The sequence below is a fragment of the Dendrobates tinctorius genome, unplaced genomic scaffold, assembly GCF_039654945.1.
Source record: "Dendrobates tinctorius isolate UK_male_01 unplaced genomic scaffold, ASM3965494v1 ptg000058l, whole genome shotgun sequence".
Lineage (NCBI taxonomy): Eukaryota > Metazoa > Chordata > Amphibia > Anura > Dendrobatidae > Dendrobates > Dendrobates tinctorius.
The window spans coordinates 14,533,963-14,540,192 of record NW_027361726.1 but is presented as its reverse complement, the minus strand read 5'-3'; the positions used below and the strand labels follow the sequence as shown (position 1 = coordinate 14,540,192).

The window sequence follows — 6,230 nt, the reverse complement described above, 5'->3', positions numbered from 1 at the left end:
ATAGGGGAAATATCATTTTGAAATTTTTTGGAGTATATCTTCTTTGTCATACAGGCTTCATCCACACTCAAAAATTCTTTCTTCTGTTACCAGGGCCGCCATCAGGGCATGACAGGCATTACACATGTATGGGGCCCGGTGATTAGAGGGGCCCGCCCAGGCCCAGCGGCCGCGGTGGCGCCTGAGCAAGCTGGACGCTGCAGTCTGGTCCGCACTCGCCGCACGGGTCCCGGCCGGGCCCCCCCTACAATTTTTTCAGCGGTTCGGGCCCCCCCCATCCTCCCCCTCAGCCTGCTCTGCCTGTGGTGTTACATTCACTCACTGTGACAGACAGCAGGGAAGGTCCGGCCAGCGCTGGGCTCCTCCTCCTCCTCTTCTCTCCCCCACCCCCAGTGCACTATGGTCCACTCCAGCACCGCCCTTGGCTCACGTCACACGCTGCTCTTCACTTCCTCATTCCTGAGCAAGCAGTAGAGCAGTGTGCACATGGCGTCGGCATGGGACTGGGAGGCAAGCGGCTGCAGCAGAGCAGAAGACGTCGGTCTGATGGTGCGGTGGATGGTGAGCGAGCAGGTAAGTGAATATTCTTTTTATGTCTGTCTGTGTCGGGGGCCCTGACTGTGCTGATCATGGGGAGTCTGGGGGCTCGGGGCCGGTTGTTGTGATCATGGGGGGGAGTTTGGGGGCCCCGGCAAGGCCGGACAGTTGCTGTCTGATCATGAGGGACATTGGGGTCCTGTGAGGGACCCAGGGGCCCGGGTGACTGATGGTGGGGGACTCAGGGGCACGGGCAGCTGATGGTGGGGCATGGTGGACCCAGGGGCCTGGGTGGCTGACGGTGGGGGACCCAGGGGCCCGGGTGGCTGATGGTGGGGGACCCGGGGGCCCGCCCGGCTGTTCGTGGGGGACCCGGGGGCCCGCCCGGCTGTTCGTGGGGGACCCTGGGGCCCGCCCGGCTGTTCGTGGGGGACCCGGAGGCCCGCCCGGCTGTTCGTGGGGGACCCTGGGGCCCGCCCGGCTGTTCGTGGGGGACCCGGGGGCCCGCCCGGCTGTTCGTGGGGGACCCGGGGCCCGCCCGGCTGTTCGTGGGGGACCCGGGGGCCTGCCCGGCTGTTCATGGGGATCCTGTGGGGTCCGGGGGAGCCAGGGGGTCCTGTGGGGATCCTGTGGGGTCCTGGGGAGCCTGGGGGTCCTGTGGGGATCCTGTGGGGTCCTGGGGAGCCAGGGGATCCTGTGGGGTCCTGGGGAGCCAGGGGATCCTGTGGGGTCCTGGGGAGCCAGGGGGTCCTGTGGGGACCCAGGGGCCAGGCTGTTCATGGGGGGGTAGCCAGGAGGCCCGGCTGATGATGGAGTGAGCCAGGGGGCTGATGGGGTGAGCCAGGGCCCAGGGGGACAAATCTCCAGCGTCCATGATTAGTAGGCACATTGTTGAATGTCTCCACCTGCAGCTCAGCCCGTAGTCCGGTCCTTTTCGTCAGCACAGACTGTGCTTCACATGCACAGTACCAGCATGTTGACTGTCTCCACCTGCAGCTCAGCCCGTAGTCCTATGCTTTTAGTCAGCACACACTGTGCTGAGATCAGTACCAACATCATGTTGACTGTCTCCACCTGCAGCTCAGCCTGTAGTCCTATCCTTTCAGTCAGCATAGACTGTGCTGACTAGTACCAGCTTGTTGACTGTCTCCACCTGCGGCTCAGCCCGTAGTCCTATCCTTTTAGTTATCACAGACTGTGCTGACCAGTACCAGCATGTTGACTGTCTCCACCTACAGCTCAGCCCGTAGTCCTATATGAGGTATCAGCCTACTCAGGACAAATTGCACAACTACTGTTAGGGTCCAATATCTCATGTTACACTTGGGAAAAACAAACTTTGGGTGTGAAAAGATCATTTTTGTGAAAATAAAATTAGATTTTTGATTTTTATGGCTCTACATTATAAACTGTTAAGCACTTGGGGGTTCAAAGTGCTCACCACACATCTAGATAAGTTCCTTAAGGGGTCTACTTTACCATAGCATTTACTGATCGTGGGAACATACCCTAAGGCTATGTGCACACGCTGCAGATTCACCTGCAGGTTTTTTCCTGCGGAACCGCAGGTAAAGTGACCTGCGGTTTTGCCCTGCGGTTTCACACCTCTACTATGTTAAAGGTGTGAAACCGCAGCAGAATCTGCAGAAACAATTGACATGCTGTGGAAAAAAAAACGCAAAACCGTGCGGAAAAAACCGCAGCGTGAGCACAGCGGTTTTGAAAACCCATAGGGTTACATGGTACTGTACCATGTCTGCGGAACTGCTGCGGTTCCGCAGGGCCAAAACTGCAGCGGAACCGCAGCAAAAACCACAGCGTGTGCACGTAGCCTTAAGAGTTTTTGAATTATGACTGTATAAAAGTTAGCAAACTAAATGGGGTGATCAGCCCTTTAGGCTATGTGCACACGCTGCAGTTTTTGCTGCGGTTCTGCTGCGGTTTTGCAGATAAAAATCCACAGAACGATCCGCAGTGTGTGCACATAGCCTTACTCTTGACTCCTATTTATTTTTTTTTTTTTTACATAATCATTTACAGTTACGTTTTGAGGTGTATTTACGTTCTATAATTTATCGTTTTTTAATAATTACCAATAAAGATATTTTTTGTAGTGTATAATCAGTGATTATATATGCAATAATATACACTTTCCATTCATTTGGTGGGCAGGCTGAGGCGTCCATTAGATTCTTCTTGACTGGGTGGTGGGCTCGGCGGCAACACCGGCTGTGTGAGTAAGTAACAAGTCCATGTATTCGTTTCTCCACCATTTCAGTATGTGATTGTACTTACCGTATATATATATTGCTATTGAGGAGTCGAAGGGGGAGGGGGGGAATGATTGTATAATGATTGTATAATGATTCCTTCCCCCGCCGACTCCCCAGTAGCAATGTATATATAAGCTACTGGATGATACTGACCTGCTGGAAAACCAAATGCCCAATGATAACATAAGGCAGCAGTGCTCAGGATAATCCAGTAGCTTAGAAGTGAAAGGTCGGAGGGATTTTGGAAGGTTTGCGTGATGGAGGAAGAGCTAGGGTGGAGGCGGAACTGGAGGTGGAGCCTGGGCGGAGTCTCAAGGGGGGCCCCATATATTTTGCCAGTATGGGGCCCCGAAATTCCTAGTGGCAGCCCTGTTTGTTACTAATGTCATACAGTAGGGGAGATATCAGTTTGAAATTGTTTGGAGCATCTAGTCTATGTTATACAGGCCTCATCCACACTCAAACAATTCTTTCTTCTGTTACTAATGTCATAAATCCACACAAAAAAACTAATTTTTTCTGTTACTAACATTCCACAGTAGAGGATATCTCAGTTGGAAATTGTTCGGAGCTTATAGTCTATTTTATACAGGCCTCATCCACAGAAAACAAAACAAAATTCTACTGTTATTAATGTGATACAGTAGGGGAAATCTCAGTTTGAATTTTGTCTTTGTCATACAGGCTTCATCCACACTAAACAATTCTTTGTTCTGCGACTAACATGATTCAGCACACCATATTTCACCTTGTCATTTAGTACCTCAGAATTTCAGTTGTATGCAGAGCTGGTGCAAAGTGAGAAGTCTAACTTTTTGTTGCTAACACTGTGCTCCTGCCACACTATCTGAGCAATATGACTGGGAAAAAGTGAGGTTATGATGGAAGGGGGAATAGGTTTGGTGTTCGTGGGGTAGGTGGTAGTGTTTGTGAAAGCACTAGTCACTAGTGAACCAACAACATCACATTCTATACAAAGAAAACTGACAACTTCTGTTACTGGAAGGGCTACTCCACTACCTTTCTTTGGCAGATGCACAGCCATACACCTTTTTGATGAGGCCCAGAAAGGGCATGTGCTCAAATGGATGGCAAGTTCAGCTTCAAGTGGCCTCTCCTCCTCTTCCTCCACCTCAACATCACACCCAGTACAGTCCACAGAGGAGGCACCCAAGTCACCCTTGCTTTCCCCCGTGTCATAACTCTCCAATGCCCAAGTGACTGTGGGGAACCAATGGTAGGTGAGTCTGAAGAGATCTTCACACATTCTATGCCATTGGCATTAGAAGTATGTTCCAGAGATTCACAGACTCAAGAAGAAATCTGCACCGATGCCCAAAATGTTTTACAGCTGCTTCCAGGGCCAGAAGAAGTGGTGTCTGGACAAAATACAAACCCTCATCACCAGAATTTAGCCCTCAGAGAGGGGTGATCCTGATGACACTCAAATACCTGAGACATACATGGACTGTACTGTGCTGTCATAGACATAGAGGCAGTGGTATTGTAGTTATATTCTTGTACATGGGGGCAGTATTTTAGTTATATTCTTGAACATAAGGGGCAGTATTATAGTAGTTATATTCTTGCACAGACAGCAGTATTATAGTAGTTATATTCTTGTACATAGGAGCAGTATTATATTAGTTATATTCTTGAACATAAGGGGCAGTATTATAGTAGTTATATTCTTGCACAGACAGCAGTATTATAGTAGTTATATTCTTGTACATAGGAGCAGTATTATAGTAGTTATATTCTTGTACATAGGGGGCAGTATTATAGTAGTTATATTTTTGTACACTACAGCAGTATAATAATAGTTATATTCCTGTACATGGGGAAGTATTATAGTAGTTATATATTTGCACACAGTGGCATTATTAGAGTAGCTATATTCATGTTCATAGAGGGCAGTATTACCGTAGTTTTATTCTTGTACATAGAGGCAGTATTATAGTAGTTATATTCTTGTTCACAGGGGCTGCATTATAGAAGTTATATTTTTGTACATATGGTCATTATTATAATAGTCATATTCTCTGTGCATGGGGAGCAGTATTATTCGAGTTATATTATTGTACATGGGGCAGTATTATAGTAGGCATATTCTTGTGCATATGGGTAGTGGTATAGCAGTTATATTCTTGTACATAGTAGCAGTATTATAGTAGTTATAGTTTTGTACATGGGGGAGTATTATAGCAGTTATATTCTTGCACATAGAAGCAGTATCATAGTAGTTTTATTCATGTACATAGGAGCAGTATTATAGTAGTTATATTCTTGTACATAGTAGCAGTATTATAGTAGTTATATTCTTGTACATAGGGGACAGTATTATAGTAGTTATATTCTTGTACATAGGGGACAGTATTATAGTAGTTATAGTTTTGTACATGGGGGAGTATTATAGCTGTTATATTCTTGCACATAGAAGCAGCATCATAGTAGTTATATTCATGCACATAGGGGACAGTATTATAGTAGTTATATTCTTGTACATAGTAGCAGTATTATAGTAGTTATATTCTTGTACATAGTAGCAGTATTATAGTAGTTATAGTTTTGTACATGGGGAAGTATTATAGCAGCTATATTCTTGCACATAGAAGCATTGTCATAGTAGTTATATTTTTATATTTTTGTACATAGGGGGAGTAGTAATAGGTATGAATTCCCAAAAAAAGGTTTCCCAAATTAATGAAAAGAGCTCTCAACAATTCAATGAACACCAAAAAAAAAATCCTTCCAGTTGTGTGAGTCACAAGAAAAGGTCTGAGAATATAAGAATAAATTGTAGTTTATTTAATCAAAAAAATAGATTTTTAAAACAATATCAAATCACAAAAGAAAAAAAAGCAGGATTTTTAGGGGTAGTAGATATATATAAGTATAGCAATACTATGAATTATATTCAAATAAAGTGACATGTGCAGTGCAGGACTACACCTCATATTACATCTGGATATCCCCCAATTATATTACGGTATATCAAAATGTCCCATAAGGAGTCAAACTTAGACAGGGGAATATAACTAGGATGCGGTATAAAGTGCAGTAGTGCGCACTTTGTGCAAATAAGCAATAAAGATCTATATATTTTGTGTAAATAGACAATGGATATCTAAATACATGTGCAAAAAGAATTAGAATACATCCTGATTATTTTGCCTATGAAAATCTGTCCCATCAGGGAACATGTGTAGGAATTGAGGTTATAGTATGTAACAGACCGGTAACATAAAGTGCAGTAGTGTGCACTATTCATTAGAGCATTTCAAAGTCAGAGTGCAAAAATCTGAAGGCTATAACTTACATAATATCAGAGATGTGGACCCCTGCCTGCCGCCTCTACACGCGTTTCAACGCTGGTCTTTTTCAGGGGATTTTAATAGTAGTGATATTCTTGTACTTAGG

The 6,230-nt window shown here is 45.6% G+C and overlaps 1 long non-coding RNA gene across 1 annotated transcript in view; it reads left to right on the top strand.

Annotated features, from left to right (window-relative positions):
* Positions 1–436: 436 nt before the first annotated feature.
* Positions 437–6,230, top strand: part of LOC141092220 (uncharacterized) — a 38,795-nt gene continuing 33,001 nt past the window's right edge. Inside the window, exons 1-2 of the long non-coding RNA XR_012232712.1 lie at positions 437–573; positions 2,710–2,774. This is a non-coding gene — a long non-coding RNA (uncharacterized lncRNA). The remainder of the gene's footprint in view (positions 574–2,709; positions 2,775–6,230) is intronic.